This window comes from Taudactylus pleione, unplaced genomic scaffold, assembly GCF_031769625.1.
Source record: "Taudactylus pleione unplaced genomic scaffold, aTauple2 ptg000085l, whole genome shotgun sequence".
NCBI lineage: Eukaryota > Metazoa > Chordata > Amphibia > Anura > Myobatrachidae > Taudactylus > Taudactylus pleione.
This window is the reverse complement of record NW_028284487.1, coordinates 9,718,947-9,734,844: the sequence shown is the minus strand read 5'-3', so window position 1 is coordinate 9,734,844 and position 15,898 is coordinate 9,718,947. Positions and strand designations below refer to the sequence as shown.

At 35.3% G+C, this 15,898-nt stretch overlaps 8 non-coding genes across 8 annotated transcripts; all 8 read left to right on the top strand.

The window, feature by feature from the left end:
• The first annotated feature begins 2,307 nt into the window (after positions 1 to 2,307).
• Positions 2,308 to 2,379, top strand: TRNAQ-UUG (transfer RNA glutamine (anticodon UUG)). Its single transcript has one exon. It is a non-coding gene; the product is annotated as a tRNA-Gln (tRNA).
• An 819-nt stretch (positions 2,380 to 3,198) lies between these two features.
• TRNAQ-UUG (transfer RNA glutamine (anticodon UUG)) lies at positions 3,199 to 3,270 on the top strand. Its single transcript has one exon. It is a non-coding gene; the product is annotated as a tRNA-Gln (tRNA).
• Positions 3,271 to 4,089: 819 nt separating this feature from the next.
• On the top strand, positions 4,090 to 4,161 carry TRNAQ-UUG (transfer RNA glutamine (anticodon UUG)). Its single transcript has one exon. It is a non-coding gene; the product is annotated as a tRNA-Gln (tRNA).
• A 3,493-nt stretch (positions 4,162 to 7,654) lies between these two features.
• Positions 7,655 to 7,726, top strand: TRNAQ-UUG (transfer RNA glutamine (anticodon UUG)). The gene has a single exon. It is a non-coding gene; the product is annotated as a tRNA-Gln (tRNA).
• Positions 7,727 to 8,545: 819 nt separating this feature from the next.
• Positions 8,546 to 8,617, top strand: TRNAQ-UUG (transfer RNA glutamine (anticodon UUG)). The gene has a single exon. It is a non-coding gene; the product is annotated as a tRNA-Gln (tRNA).
• An 819-nt stretch (positions 8,618 to 9,436) lies between these two features.
• On the top strand, positions 9,437 to 9,508 carry TRNAQ-UUG (transfer RNA glutamine (anticodon UUG)). The gene has a single exon. It is a non-coding gene; the product is annotated as a tRNA-Gln (tRNA).
• Positions 9,509 to 13,876: 4,368 nt separating this feature from the next.
• On the top strand, positions 13,877 to 13,948 carry TRNAQ-UUG (transfer RNA glutamine (anticodon UUG)). Its single transcript has one exon. It is a non-coding gene; the product is annotated as a tRNA-Gln (tRNA).
• A 1,710-nt stretch (positions 13,949 to 15,658) lies between these two features.
• Positions 15,659 to 15,730, top strand: TRNAQ-UUG (transfer RNA glutamine (anticodon UUG)). The gene has a single exon. It is a non-coding gene; the product is annotated as a tRNA-Gln (tRNA).
• The last annotated feature ends 168 nt before the right edge of the window (positions 15,731 to 15,898 follow it).

Sequence of the window (15,898 nt, the reverse complement as noted above, 5' to 3'; positions counted from 1 at the left end):
CTTAAAACCTAGTCCCCAGTAGATTCAATCACCAAAAAAAGTCCTGATTGATTAAGTTGCCTTTGCATTTCTTAGATTTGCCATATTGCAATATTTGAGAAAAAGTTTTCTCTGTATGCCATATAGAGAAATGCTGCATCAGCCAAAGGATGACATTTTTGTTTATTCCTAACATGGATTTAAAAATTCTCTGTTTTGTATGTGTCTATGATGTTCTCTAGCAAGTTTCAAGGGCTGCTAACTCTAGCCAATGCCATGTGTTGATCCCACTCTTCATGCACTTTGTTGCTGGATAAAATACTTTCTTGGCATTTCTTGTAGGATAACAAGAAAAAGCACATGGCTTATATGGGGATCAAACCCGTGACCTTGGCGTTATTAGCTCCACACTCTAACCAACTGAGCAAACCCGCCATACATAAAAGCATCAGCAAACACAAAAATGCCAAATGTACCTAAAACAGGAGAACATTCAGTATTTCAAAGATCAGCTATATTGAGTAGAGGAAGATTCTATAATAAAGGGTTCTATGGTGTAATGGTGAGCACTGTGGACTTTGAATCCAGTGATCCGAGTTCAAATCTCAGTGGGACATAACTTTGTTCATTTTCCTTAAAGTTTAATTTTCAAAGTTTTATGATAGCTTATCTATATTGAAACTTTCTATAAATCCCATCAACTTCAGTGGTTTCTATACTCCAAACTAATTTTGAAACTGTTTCAAATCAGTTTTCAACTGGAGAGATATTTGTCAAACATTTGGAAATAAGAAAAGTTGCAATAAGAATGCAGTAATCCATCACTTGTGCTATGGTTTTTAGATATTCTGGTTTTTAGAAGTTACTTCTTCAGTGTGCACTAATTAGAGTAAAGGTCTGGTCTTCTTCTCTTCTTAAAACCTAGTCCCCAGTAGATTCAATCACCAAAAAAAGTCCTGATTGATTAAGTTGCCTTTGCATTTCTTAGATTTGCCATATTGCTATATTTGAGAAAAAGTTTTCTCTGTATGCCATATAGAGAAATGCTGCATCAGCCAAAGGATGACATTTTTGTTTATTCCTAACATGGATTTAAAAATTCTCTGTTTTGTATGTGTCTATGATGTTCTCTAGCAAGTTTCAAGGGCTGCTACTCTAGCCAATGTCATGTGTTGATCCCACTCTTCATGCACTTTGTTGCTGGATAAAATCCTTTCTTGGCATTTCTTGTAGGACAACAAGTAAAAGCACATGGCCTATATGTGGATCAAACCCCTGACCTTGGCATTATTATCTCCACGCGCTAACCAACTGAGTGAACCAGCCATAAATTAAAGCATCAGCAAACACAAAAATGCCAAATGTACCTAAAACAGGAGAACATTCAGTATTTCAAAGATCAGCTATATTGAGTAGAGGAAGATTGTATAATAAAGGCTTCTATGGTGTAATGGTGAGCACTCTGGACTTTGAGTCCAGTGATCCGAATTCAAATCTCGGTGGGGGGTTAACTTTGTTCATTTTCCTTAAAGTTTAATTTTCAAAGTTTTATGATAGCTTATCTATATTGAAACTTTCTATAATCCCATCAACTTCAGTGCTTTCTTTACTCCAAACTAATTTTGAAACTGTTTCAAATCAGTTTTCAACTGGAGAGATGTTTGTCAAACATTTGGAAATAATAAAATTTGCAAAAAGAATGCAGTAATCCATCACTTGAGCTATGGTTTTTAGATATTCTGGTTTTTAGAAGTTACTTCTTCAGTGTGCACTAATTAGAGTAAAGGTCTGGTCTTCTTCTCTTCTTAAAACCTAGTCCCCAGTAGATTCAATCACCAAAAAAAGTCCTGATTGATTAAGTTGTCTTTGCATTTCTTAGATTTGCCATATTGCAATATTTGAGAAAAAGTTTTCTCTGTATGCCATAGAGAGAAATGCTGCATCAGCCAAAGGATGACATTTTTGATTATTCCTAACATGGATTTAAAAATTCTCTGTTTTGTATGTGTCTATGATGTTCTCTAGCAAGTTTCAAGGGCTGCTAACTTTAGCCAATGCCTTGTATTGATCCCAGTCTTCATGCACTTTGTCGCTGGATTAAATCCCTTCTTGGCATTTCTTGTAGGACAACAAGAAAAAGCAAATGGCCTATATGTGGATCGAACCCGTTACCTTGGTGTTATTAGTTCCACGCTCTAACCAACTGAGCAAACCGGCCATACATAAAAGCATCAGCAAACACAAAAATGCCAAATGTACCTAAAACAGGAGAACATTCAGTATTTCAAAGATCAGCTATATTGAGTAGAGGAAGATTCTATAATAAAGGGTTCTATGGTGTAATGGTGAGCACTCTGGACTTTGAATCCAGTGATCCAAGTTCAAATCTAGGTGGGACCTAACTTTGTCCATTTTCCTTAAAGTTTAATTTTCAAAGTTTTATGATAGCTTATCTATATTGAAACTTTCTATAATCCCATCAACTTCATTGCTTTCTTTACTCCAAACTAATTTTGAAACTGTTTCAAATCAGTTTTCAACTGGAGAGATGTTTGTCAAACATTTGGAAATAATAAAATTTGCAAAAAGAATGCAGTAATCCATCACTTGTGCTATGGTTTTTAGATATTCTGGTTTTTAGAAGTTACTTCTTCAGTGTGCACTAATTAGAGTAAAGGTCTGGTCTTCTTCTCTTCTTAAAACCTAGTCCCCAGTAGATTCAATCACCAAAAAAAGTCCTGATTGATTAAGTTGCCTTTGCTTTTCTTAGATTTGCCATATTGCAATATTTGAGAAAAAGTTTTCTCTGTATGCCATATAGAGAAATGCTGCATCAGCCAAAGGATGAAATTTTTGTTTATTCCTAACATGGATTTAAAAATTCTCTGTTTTGTATGTGTCTATGATGTTCTCTAGCAAGTTTCAAGGGCTGCTAACTCTAGCCAATGCCATGTGTTGATCCCACTCTTCATGCACTTTGTTGCTGGATAAAATCCTTTCTTGGCATTTCTTGTAGGACAACAAGAAAAAGCAAATGGCCTATATGTGGATCGAACCCGTGACCTTGGCGTTACTAGCTCCACGCTCTAACCAACTGAGCAAACCGGCCATACATAAAAGCATCAGCAAACACAAAAATGCCAAATGTACCTAAAACAGGAGAACATTCAGTATTTCAAAGATCAGCTATATTGAGTAGAGGAAGATTCTATAATAAAGGGTTCTATGGTGTAATGGTGAGCACTCTGGACTTTGAATCCAGTGATCCGAGTTCAAATCTCGGTGGGACCTAACTTTGTTCATTTTCCTTAAAGTTTAATTTTCAAAGTTTTATGATAGCTTATCTATATTGAAACTTTCTATAATCCCATCAACTTCAGTGGTTTCTTTACTCCAAACTAATTTTTAAACTGTTTCAAATCAGTTTTCAACTGGAGAGATGTTTGTCAAACATTTGGAAATAATAAAATTTGCAAAAAGAATGCAGTAATCCATCACTTGTGCTATGGTTTTTAGATATTCTGGTTTTTAGAAGTTACTTCTTCAGTGTGCACTAATTAGAGTAAAGGTCTGGTCTTCTTCTCTTCTTAAAACCTAGTCCCCAGTAGATTCAATCACCAAAAAAAGTCCTGATTGATTAAGTTGTCTTTGCATTTCTTAGATTTGCCATATTGCAATATTTGAGAAAAAGTTTTCTCTGTATGCCATAGAGAGAAATGCTGCATCAGCCAAAGGATGACATTTTTGATTATTCCTAACATGGATTTAAAAATTCTCTGTTTTGTATGTGTCTATGATGTTCTCTAGCAAGTTTCAAGGGCTGCTAACTTTAGCCAATGCCTTGTATTGATCCCAGTCTTCATGCACTTTGTCGCTGGATTAAATCCCTTCTTGGCATTTCTTGTAGGACAACAAGAAAAAGCAAATGGCCTATATGTGGATCGAACCCGTTACCTTGGTGTTATTAGTTCCACGCTCTAACCAACTGAGCAAACCGGCCATACATAAAAGCATCAGCAAACACAAAAATGCCAAATGTACCTAAAACAGGAGAACATTCAGTATTTCAAAGATCAGCTATATTGAGTAGAGGAAGATTCTATAATAAACGGTTCTATGGTGTAATGGTGAGCACTCTGGACTTTGAATCCAGTGATCCAAGTTCAAATCTAGGTGGGACCTAACTTTGTCCATTTTCCTTAAAGTTTAATTTTCAAAGTTTTATGATAGCTTATCTATATTGAAACTTTCTATAATCCCATCAACTTCATTGCTTTCTTTACTCCAAACTAATTTTGAAACTGTTTCAAATCAGTTTTCAACTGGAGAGATGTTTGTCAAACATTTGGAAATAATAAAATTTGCAAAAAGAATGCAGTAATCCATCACTTGTGCTATGGTTTTTAGATATTCTGGTTTTTAGAAGTTACTTCTTCAGTGTGCACTAATTAGAGTAAAGGTCTGGTCTTCTTCTCTTCTTAAAACCTAGTCCCCAGTAGATTCAATCACCAAAAAAAGTCCTGATTGATTAAGTTGCCTTTGCATTTCTTAGATTTGCCATATTGCAATATTTGAGAAAAAGTTTTCTCTGTATGCCATATAGAGAAATGCTGCATCAGCCAAAGGATGACATTTTTGTTTATTCCTAACATGGATTTAAAAATTCTCTGTTTTGTATGTGTTTATGATGTTCTCTAGCAAGTTTCAAGGGCTGCTAACTCTAGCCAATGCCATGTGTTCATCCCAGTCTTCATGCACTTTGTCGCTGGATAAAATCCCTTCTTGGCATTTCTTGTAGGACAACAAGAAAAAGCACATGGCCTATATGGGGATCGAACCCGTGACCTTGGCGTTATTAGCTCCACACTCTAACCAACTGAGCAAACCCGCCATACATAAAAGCATCAGCAAACACAAAAATGCCAAATGTACCTAAAACAGGAGAACATTCAGTATTTCAAAGATCAGCTATATTGAGTAGAGGAAGATTCTATAATAAAGGGTTCTATGGTGTAATGGTGAGCACTCTGGACTTTGAATCCAGTGATCCAAGTTCATATCTCGGTGGGACCTAACTTTGTTCATTTTCCTTAAAGTTTAATTTTCAAAGTTTTAGGATAGCTTATCTATATTGAAACTTTCTATAATCCCATCAACTTCAGTGGTTTCTTTACTCCAAACTAATTATTAAACTGTTCCAAATCAGTGTTCAACTGGAGAGATGTTTGTCAAACATTTGGAAATAATAAAATTTGCAAAAAGAATGCAGTAATCCATCACTTGTGCTATGGTTTTTAGATATTCTGGTTTTTAGAAGTTACTTCTTCAGTGTGCACTAATTAGAGTAAAGGTCTGGTCTTCTTCTCTTCTTAAAACCTAGTCCCCAGTAGATTCAATCACCAAAAAAAGTCCTGATTGATTAAGTTGCCTTTGCATTTCTTAGATTTGCCATATTGCAATATTTGAGAAAAAGTTTTCTCTGTATGCCATATAGAGAAATGCTGCATCAGCCAAAGGATGACATTTTTGTTTATTCCTAACATGGATTTAAAAATTCTCTGTTTTGTATGTGTCTATGATGTTCTCTAGCAAGTTTCAAGGGCTGCTAACTCTAGCCAATGCCATGTGTTGATCCCACTCTTCATGCACTTTGTTGCTGGATAAAATACTTTCTTGGCATTTCTTGTAGGATAACAAGAAAAAGCACATGGCTTATATGGGGATCAAACCCGTGACCTTGGCGTTATTAGCTCCACACTCTAACCAACTGAGCAAACCCGCCATACATAAAAGCATCAGCAAACACAAAAATGCCAAATGTACCTAAAACAGGAGAACATTCAGTATTTCAAAGATCAGCTATATTGAGTAGAGGAAGATTCTATAATAAAGGGTTCTATGGTGTAATGGTGAGCACTGTGGACTTTGAATCCAGTGATCCGAGTTCAAATCTCAGTGTGACATAACTTTGTTCATTTTCCTTAAAGTTTAATTTTCAAAGTTTTATGATAGCTTATCTATATTGAAACTTTCTATAAATCCCATCAACTTCATTGGTTTCTTTACTCCAAACTAATTTTGAAACTGTTTCAAATCAGTTTTCAACTGGAGAGATATTTGTCAAACATTTGGAAATAAGAAAAGTTGCAATAAGAATGCAGTAATCCATCACTTGTGCTATGGTTTTTAGATATTCTGGTTTTTAGAAGTTACTTCTTCAGTGTGCACTAATTAGAGTAAAGGTCTGGTCTTCTTCTCTTCTTAAAACCTAGTCCCCAGTAGATTCAATCACCAAAAAAAGTCCTGATTGATTAAGTTGCCTTTGCATTTCTTAGATTTGCCATATTGCTATATTTGAGAAAAAGTTTTCTCTGTATGCCATATAGAGAAATGCTGCATCAGCCAAAGGATGACATTTTTGTTTATTCCTAACATGGATTTAAAAATTCTCTGTTTTGTATGTGTCTATGATGTTCTCTAGCAAGTTTCAAGGGCTGCTAACTCTAGCCAATGTCATGTGTTGATCCCACTCTTCATGCACTTTGTTGCTGGATAAAATCCTTTCTTGGCATTTCTTGTAGGACAACAAGTAAAAGCACATGGCCTATATGTGGATCAAACCCCTGACCTTGGCATTATTATCTCCACGCGCTAACCAACTGAGTGAACCAGCCATAAATTAAAGCATCAGCAAACACAAAAATGCCAAATGTACCTAAAACAGGAGAACATTCAGTATTTCAAAGATCAGCTATATTGAGTAGAGGAAGATTGTATAATAAAGGCTTCTATGGTGTAATGGTGAGCACTCTGGACTTTGAGTCCAGTGATCCGAATTCAAATCTCGGTGGGACCTAACTTTGTTCATTTTCCTTAAAGTTTAATTTTCAAAGTTTTATGATAGCTTATCTATATTGAAACTTTCTATAATCCCATCAACTTCAGTGCTTTCTTTACTCCAAACTAATTTTGAAACTGTTTCAAATCAGTTTTCAACTGGAGAGATGTTTGTCAAACATTTGGAAATAATAAAATTTGCAAAAAGAATGCAGTAATCCATCACTTGAGCTATGGTTTTTAGATATTCTGGTTTTTAGAAGTTACTTCTTCAGTGTGCACTAATTAGAGTAAAGGTCTGGTCTTCTTCTCTTCTTAAAACCTAGTCCCCAGTAGATTCAATCACCAAAAAAAGTCCTGATTGATTAAGTTGTCTTTGCATTTCTTAGATTTGCCATATTGCAATATTTGAGAAAAAGTTTTCTCTGTATGCCATAGAGAGAAATGCTGCATCAGCCAAAGGATGACATTTTTGATTATTCCTAACATGGATTTAAAAATTCTCTGTTTTGTATGTGTCTATGATGTTCTCTAGCAAGTTTCAAGGGCTGCTAACTTTAGCCAATGCCTTGTATTGATCCCAGTCTTCATGCACTTTGTCGCTGGATTAAATCCCTTCTTGGCATTTCTTGTAGGACAACAAGAAAAAGCAAATGGCCTATATGTGGATCGAACCCGTTACCTTGGTGTTATTAGTTCCACGCTCTAACCAACTGAGCAAACCGGCCATACATAAAAGCATCAGCAAACACAAAAATGCCAAATGTACCTAAAACAGGAGAACATTCAGTATTTCAAAGATCAGCTATATTGAGTAGAGGAAGATTCTATAATAAAGGGTTCTATGGTGTAATGGTGAGCACTCTGGACTTTGAATCCAGTGATCCAAGTTCAAATCTAGGTGGGACCTAACTTTGTCCATTTTCCTTAAAGTTTAATTTTCAAAGTTTTATGATAGCTTATCTATATTGAAACTTTCTATAATCCCATCAACTTCATTGCTTTCTTTACTCCAAACTAATTTTGAAACTGTTTCAAATCAGTTTTCAACTGGAGAGATGTTTGTCAAACATTTGGAAATAATAAAATTTGCAAAAAGAATGCAGTAATCCATCACTTGTGCTATGGTTTTTAGATATTCTGGTTTTTAGAAGTTACTTCTTCAGTGTGCACTAATTAGAGTAAAGGTCTGGTCTTCTTCTCTTCTTAAAACCTAGTCCCCAGTAGATTCAATCACCAAAAAAAGTCCTGATTGATTAAGTTGCCTTTGCTTTTCTTAGATTTGCCATATTGCAATATTTGAGAAAAAGTTTTCTCTGTATGCCATATAGAGAAATGCTGCATCAGCCAAAGGATGAAATTTTTGTTTATTCCTAACATGGATTTAAAAATTCTCTGTTTTGTATGTGTCTATGATGTTCTCTAGCAAGTTTCAAGGGCTGCTAACTCTAGCCAATGCCATGTGTTGATCCCACTCTTCATGCACTTTGTTGCTGGATAAAATCCTTTCTTGGCATTTCTTGTAGGACAACAAGAAAAAGCAAATGGCCTATATGTGGATCGAACCCGTGACCTTGGCGTTACTAGCTCCACGCTCTAACCAACTGAGCAAACCGGCCATACATAAAAGCATCAGCAAACACAAAAATGCCAAATGTACCTAAAACAGGAGAACATTCAGTATTTCAAAGATCAGCTATATTGAGTAGAGGAAGATTCTATAATAAAGGGTTCTATGGTGTAATGGTGAGCACTCTGGACTTTGAATCCAGTGATCCGAGTTCAAATCTCGGTGGGACCTAACTTTGTTCATTTTCCTTAAAGTTTAATTTTCAAAGTTTTATGATAGCTTATCTATATTGAAACTTTCTATAATCCCATCAACTTCAGTGGTTTCTTTACTCCAAACTAATTTTTAAACTGTTTCAAATCAGTTTTCAACTGGAGAGATGTTTGTCAAACATTTGGAAATAATAAAATTTGCAAAAAGAATGCAGTAATCCATCACTTGTGCTATGGTTTTTAGATATTCTGGTTTTTAGAAGTTACTTCTTCAGTGTGCACTAATTAGAGTAAAGGTCTGGTCTTCTTCTCTTCTTAAAACCTAGTCCCCAGTAGATTCAATCACCAAAAAAAGTCCTGATTGATTAAGTTGTCTTTGCATTTCTTAGATTTGCCATATTGCAATATTTGAGAAAAAGTTTTCTCTGTATGCCATAGAGAGAAATGCTGCATCAGCCAAAGGATGACATTTTTGATTATTCCTAACATGGATTTAAAAATTCTCTGTTTTGTATGTGTCTATGATGTTCTCTAGCAAGTTTCAAGGGCTGCTAACTTTAGCCAATGCCTTGTATTGATCCCAGTCTTCATGCACTTTGTCGCTGGATTAAATCCCTTCTTGGCATTTCTTGTAGGACAACAAGAAAAAGCAAATGGCCTATATGTGGATCGAACCCGTTACCTTGGTGTTATTAGTTCCACGCTCTAACCAACTGAGCAAACCGGCCATACATAAAAGCATCAGCAAACACAAAAATGCCAAATGTACCTAAAACAGGAGAACATTCAGTATTTCAAAGATCAGCTATATTGAGTAGAGGAAGATTCTATAATAAACGGTTCTATGGTGTAATGGTGAGCACTCTGGACTTTGAATCCAGTGATCCAAGTTCAAATCTAGGTGGGACCTAACTTTGTCCATTTTCCTTAAAGTTTAATTTTCAAAGTTTTATGATAGCTTATCTATATTGAAACTTTCTATAATCCCATCAACTTCATTGCTTTCTTTACTCCAAACTAATTTTGAAACTGTTTCAAATCAGTTTTCAACTGGAGAGATGTTTGTCAAACATTTGGAAATAATAAAATTTGCAAAAAGAATGCAGTAATCCATCACTTGTGCTATGGTTTTTAGATATTCTGGTTTTTAGAAGTTACTTCTTCAGTGTGCACTAATTAGAGTAAAGGTCTGGTCTTCTTCTCTTCTTAAAACCTAGTCCCCAGTAGATTCAATCACCAAAAAAAGTCCTGATTGATTAAGTTGCCTTTGCTTTTCTTAGATTTGCCATATTGCAATATTTGAGAAAAAGTTTTCTCTGTATGCCATATAGAGAAATGCTGCATCAGCCAAAGGATGAAATTTTTGTTTATTCCTAACATGGATTTAAAAATTCTCTGTTTTGTATGTGTCTATGATGTTCTCTAGCAAGTTTCAAGGGCTGCTAACTCTAGCCAATGCCATGTGTTGATCCCACTCTTCATGCACTTTGTTGCTGGATAAAATCCTTTCTTGGCATTTCTTGTAGGACAACAAGAAAAAGCAAATGGCCTATATGTGGATCGAACCCGTGACCTTGGCGTTATTAGCTCCACGCTCTAACCAACTGAGCAAACCGGCCATACATAAAAGCATCAGCAAACACAAAAATGCCAAATGTACCTAAAACAGGAGAACATTCAGTATTTCAAAGATCAGCTATATTGAGTAGAGGAAGATTCTATAATAAAGGGTTCTATGGTGTAATGGTGAGCACTCTGGACTTTGAATTCAGTGATCCAAGTTCATATCTCGGTGGGACCTAACTTTGTTCATTTTCCTTAAAGTTTAATATTCAAAGTTTTATGATAGCTTATCTATATTGAAACTTTCTATAATCCCATCAACTTCAGTGGTTTCTTTACTCCAAACTAATTATTAAACTGTTCCAAATCAGTGTTCAACTGGAGAGATGTTTGTCAAACATTTGGAAATAATAAAATTTGCAAAAAGAATGCAGTAATCCATCACTTGTGCTATGGTTTTTAGATATTCTGGTTTTTAGAAGTTACTTCTTCAGTGTGCACTAATTAGAGTAAAGGTCTGGTCTTCTTCTCTTCTTAAAACCTAGTCCCCAGTAGATTCAATCACCAAAAAAAGTCCTGATTGATTAAGATGCCTTTGCATTTCTTAGATTTGCCATATTGCAATATTTGAGAAAAAGTTTTCTCTGTATGCCATATAGAGAAATGCTGCATCAGCCAAAGGATGACATTTTTGTTTATTCCTAACATGGATTTAAAAATTCTCTGTTTTGTATGTGTCTATGATGTTCTCTAGCAAGTTTCAAGGGCTGCTAACTCTAGCCAATGCCATGTGTTGATCCCACTCTTCATGCACTTTGTTGCTGGATAAAATCCTTTTTTGGCATTTCTTGTAGGATAACAAGAAAAAGCACATGGCTTATATGGGGATCAAACCCGTGACCTTGGCGTTATTAGCTCCACACTCTAACCAACTGAGCAAACCCGCCATACATAAAAGCATCAGCAAACACAAAAATGCCAAATGTACCTAAAACAGGAGAACATTCAGTATTTCAAAGATCAGCTATATTGAGTAGAGGAAGATTCTATAATAAAGGGTTCTATGGTGTAATGGTGAGCACTCTGGACTTTGAATCCAGTGATCCAAGTTCATAGCTCGGTGGGACCTAACTTTGTTCATTTTCCTTAAAGTTTAATTTTCAAAGTTTTATGATAGCTTATCTATATTGAAACTTTCTATAATCCCATCAACTTCAGTGGTTTCTTTACTCCAAACTAATTATTAAACTGTTCCAAATCAGTGTTCAACTGGAGAGATGTTTGTCAAACATTTGGAAATAATAAAATTTGCAAAAAGAATGCAGTAATCCATCACTTGTGCTATGGTTTTTAGATATTCTGGTTTTTAGAAGTTACTTCTTCAGTGTGCACTAATTAGAGTAAAGGTCTGGTCTTCTTCTCTTCTTAAAACCTAGTCCCCAGTAGATTCAATCACCAAAAAAAGTCCTGATTGATTAAGTTGCCTTTGCATTTCTTAGATTTGCCATATTGCAATATTTGAGAAAAAGTTTTCTCTGTATGCCATATAGAGAAATGCTGCATCTTTTGTTTATTCCTAACATGGATTTAATAATTCTCTGTTTTGTATGTGTCTATGATGTTCTCTAGCAAGTTTCAAGGGCTGCTAACTCTAGCCAATGCCATGTGTTGATCCCACTCTTCATGCACTTTGTTGCTGGATAAAATCCTTTCTTGGCATTTCTTGTAGGATAACAAGAAAAAGCACATGGCTTATATGGGGATCAAACCCGTGACCTTGGCATTATTAGCTCCACTCTCTAACCAACTGAGTGAACCAGCCATACATAAAAGCATCAGCAAACACAAAAATGCCAAATGTACCTAAAACAGGAGAACATTCAGTATTTCAAAGATCAGCTATATTGAGTAGAGGATGATTCTATAATAAAGGGTTCTATGGTGTAATGGTGAGCACTGTGGACTTTGAATCCAGTGATCCGAGTTCAAATCTCAGTGGGACATAACTTTGTTCATTTTCCTTAAAGTTTAATTTTCAAAGTTTTAGGATAGCTTATCTATATTGAAACTTTCTATAAATCCCATCAACTTCAGTGGTTTCTTTACTCCAAACTAATTTTGAAACTGTTTCAAATCAGTTTTCAACTGGAGAGATATTTGTCAAACATTTGGAAATAAGAAAAGTTGCAATAAGAATGCAGTAATCCATCACTTGTGCTATGGTTTTTAGATATTCTGGTTTTTAGAAGTTACTTCTTCAGTGTGCACTAATTAGAGTAAAGGTCTGGTCTTCTTCTCTTCTTAAAACCTAGTCCCCAGTAGATTCAATCACCAAAAAAAGTCCTGATTGATTAAGTTGCCTTTGCATTTCTTAGATTTGCCATATTGCTATATTTGAGAAAAAGTTTTCTCTGTATGCCATATAGAGAAATGCTGCATCAGCCAAAGGATGACATTTTTGTTTATTCCTAACATGGATTTAAAAATTCTCTGTTTTGTATGTGTCTATGATGTTCTCTAGCAAGTTTCAAGGGCTGCTAACTCTAGCCAATGTCATGTGTTGATCCCACTCTTCATGCACTTTGTTGCTGGATAAAATCCTTTCTTGGCATTTCTTGTAGGACAACAAGTAAAAGCACATGGCCTATATGTGGATCAAACCCCTGACCTTGGCATTATTATCTCCACGCGCTAACCAACTGAGTGAACCAGCCATACATAAAAGCATCAGCAAACACAAAAATGCCAAATGTACCTAAAACAGGAGAACATTCAGTATTTCAAAGATCAGCTATATTGAGTAGAGGAAGATTCTATAATAAAGGGTTCTATGGTGTAATGGTGAGCACTCTGGACTTTGAGTCCAGTGATCCGAGTTCAAATCTCGGTGAGAGCTAACTTTGTTAATTTTCCTTAAAGTTTAATTTTCAAAGTTTTATGATAGCTTATCTATATTGAAACTTTCTATAATCCCATCAACTTCAGTGCTTTCTTTACTCCAAACTAATATTGAAACTGTTTCAAATCAGTTTTCAACTGAAGAGATGTTTGTCAAACATTTGGAAATAATAAAATTTGCAAAAAGAATGCAGTAATCCATCACTTGTGCTATGGTTTTTAGATATTCTGGTTTTTAGAAGTTACTTCTTCAGTGTGCACTAATTAGAGTAAAGGTCTGGTCTTCTTCTCTTCTTAAAACCTAGTCCCCAGTAGATTCAATCACCAAAAAATGTCCTGATTGATTAAGTTGCCTTTGCATTTCTTAGATTTGCCATATTGCAATATTTGAGAAAAAGTTTTCTCTGTATGCCATATAGAGAAATGCTGCATCAGCCAAAGGATGACATTTTTGTTTATTCCTAACATGGATTTAAAAATTCTCTGTTTTGTATGTGTCTATGATGTTCTCTAGCAAGTTTCAAGGGCTGCTAACTTTAGCCAATGCCATGTGTTGATCCCACTCTTCATGCACTTTGTTGCTGGATAAAATCCTTTCTTGGCATTTCTTGTAGGATAACAAGAAAAAGCACATGGCTTATATGGGGATCAAACCCGTGACATTGGCATTATTAGCTCCACGCTCTAACCAATTGAGTGAACCAGCCATACATAAATGCATCAGCAAACACAAAAATGCCAAATGTACCTAAAACAGGAGAACATTCAGTATTTCAAAGATCAGCTATATTGAGTAGAGGAAGATTCTATAATAAAGGGTTCTATGGTGTAATGGTGAGCACTCTGGACTTTGAATCCAGTGATCCGAGTTCAAATCTCGGTGGGACCAAACTTTGTTCATTTTCCTTAAAGTTTAATTTTCAAAGTTTTATGATAGCTTATCTATATTGAAACTTTCTATAATCCCATCAACTTCAGTGCTTTCTTTACTCCAAACTAATTTTGAAACTGTTTCAAATCAGTTTTCAACTGGAGAGATATTTGTCAAACATTTGGAAATAAGAAAAGTTGCAATAAGAATGCAGTAATCCATCACTTGTGCTATGGTTTTTAGATATTCTGGTTTTTAGAAGTTACTTCTTCAGTGTGCACTAATTAGAGTAAAGGTCTGGTCTTCTTCTCTTCTTAAAACCTAGTCCCCAGTAGATTCAATCACCAAAAAAAGTCCTGATTGATTAAGTTGCCTTTGCATTTCTTAGATTTGCCATATTGCTATATTTGAGAAAAAGTTTTCTCTGTATGCCATATAGAGAAATGCTGCATCAGCCAAAGGATGACATTTTTGTTTATTCCTAACATGGATTTAAAAATTCTCTGTTTTGTATGTGTCTATGATGTTCTCTAGCAAGTTTCAAGGGCTGCTAACTCTAGCCAATGTCATGTGTTGATCCCACTCTTCATGCACTTTGTTGCTGGATAAAATCCTTTCTTGGCATTTCTTGTAGGACAACAAGTAAAAGCACATGGCCTATATGTGGATCAAACCCCTGACCTTGGCATTATTATCTCCACGCGCTAACCAACTGAGTGAACCAGCCATACATAAAAGCATCAGCAAACACAAAAATGCCAAATGTACCTAAAACAGGAGAACATTCAGTATTTCAAAGATCAGCTATATTGAGTAGAGGAAGATTCTATAATAAAGGGTTCTATGGTGTAATGGTGAGCACTCTGGCCTTTGAGTCCAGTGATCCGAGTTCAAATCTCGGTGAGAGCTAACTTTGTTAATTTTCCTTAAAGTTTAATTTTCAAAGTTTTATGATAGCTTATCTATATTGAAACTTTCTATAATCCCATCAACTTCAGTGCTTTCTTTACTCCAAACTAATATTGAAACTGTTTCAAATCAGTTTTCAACTGAAGAGATGTTTGTCAAACATTTGGAAATAATAAAATTTGCAAAAAGAATGCAGTAATCCATCACTTGTGCTATGGTTTTTAGATATTCTGGTTTTTAGAAGTTACTTCTTCAGTGTGCACTAATTAGAGTAAAGGTCTGGTCTTCTTCTCTTCTTAAAACCTAGTCCCCAGTAGATTCAATCACCAAAAAATGTCCTGATTGATTAAGTTGCCTTTGCATTTCTTAGATTTGCCATATTGCAATATTTGAGAAAAAGTTTTCTCTGTATGCCATATAGAGAAATGCTGCATCAGCCAAAGGATGACATTTTTGTTTATTCCTAACATGGATTTAAAAATTCTCTGTTTTGTATGTGTCTATGATGTTCTCTAGCAAGTTTCAAGGGCTGCTAACTTTAGCCAATGCCATGTGTTGATCCCACTCTTCATGCACTTTGTTGCTGGATAAAATCCTTTCTTGGCATTTCTTGTAGGATAACAAGAAAAAGCACATGGCTTATATGGGGATCAAACCCGTGACATTGGCATTATTAGCTCCACGCTCTAACCAATTGAGTGAACCAGCCATACATAAATGCATCAGCAAACACAAAAATGCCAAATGTACCTAAAACAGGAGAACATTCAGTATTTCAAAGATCAGCTATATTGAGTAGAGGAAGATTCTATAATAAAGGGTTCTATGGTGTAATGGTGAGCACTCTGGACTTTGAATCCAGTGATCCGAGTTCAAATCTCGGTGGGACCAAACTTTGTTCATTTTCCTTAAAGTTTAATTTTCAAAGTTTTATGATAGCTTATCTATATTGAAACTTTCTATAATCCCATCAACTTCAGTGCTTTCTTTACTCCAAACTAATTTTGAAACTGTTTCAAATCAGTTTTCAACTGAAGAGATGTTTGTCAAACATTTGGA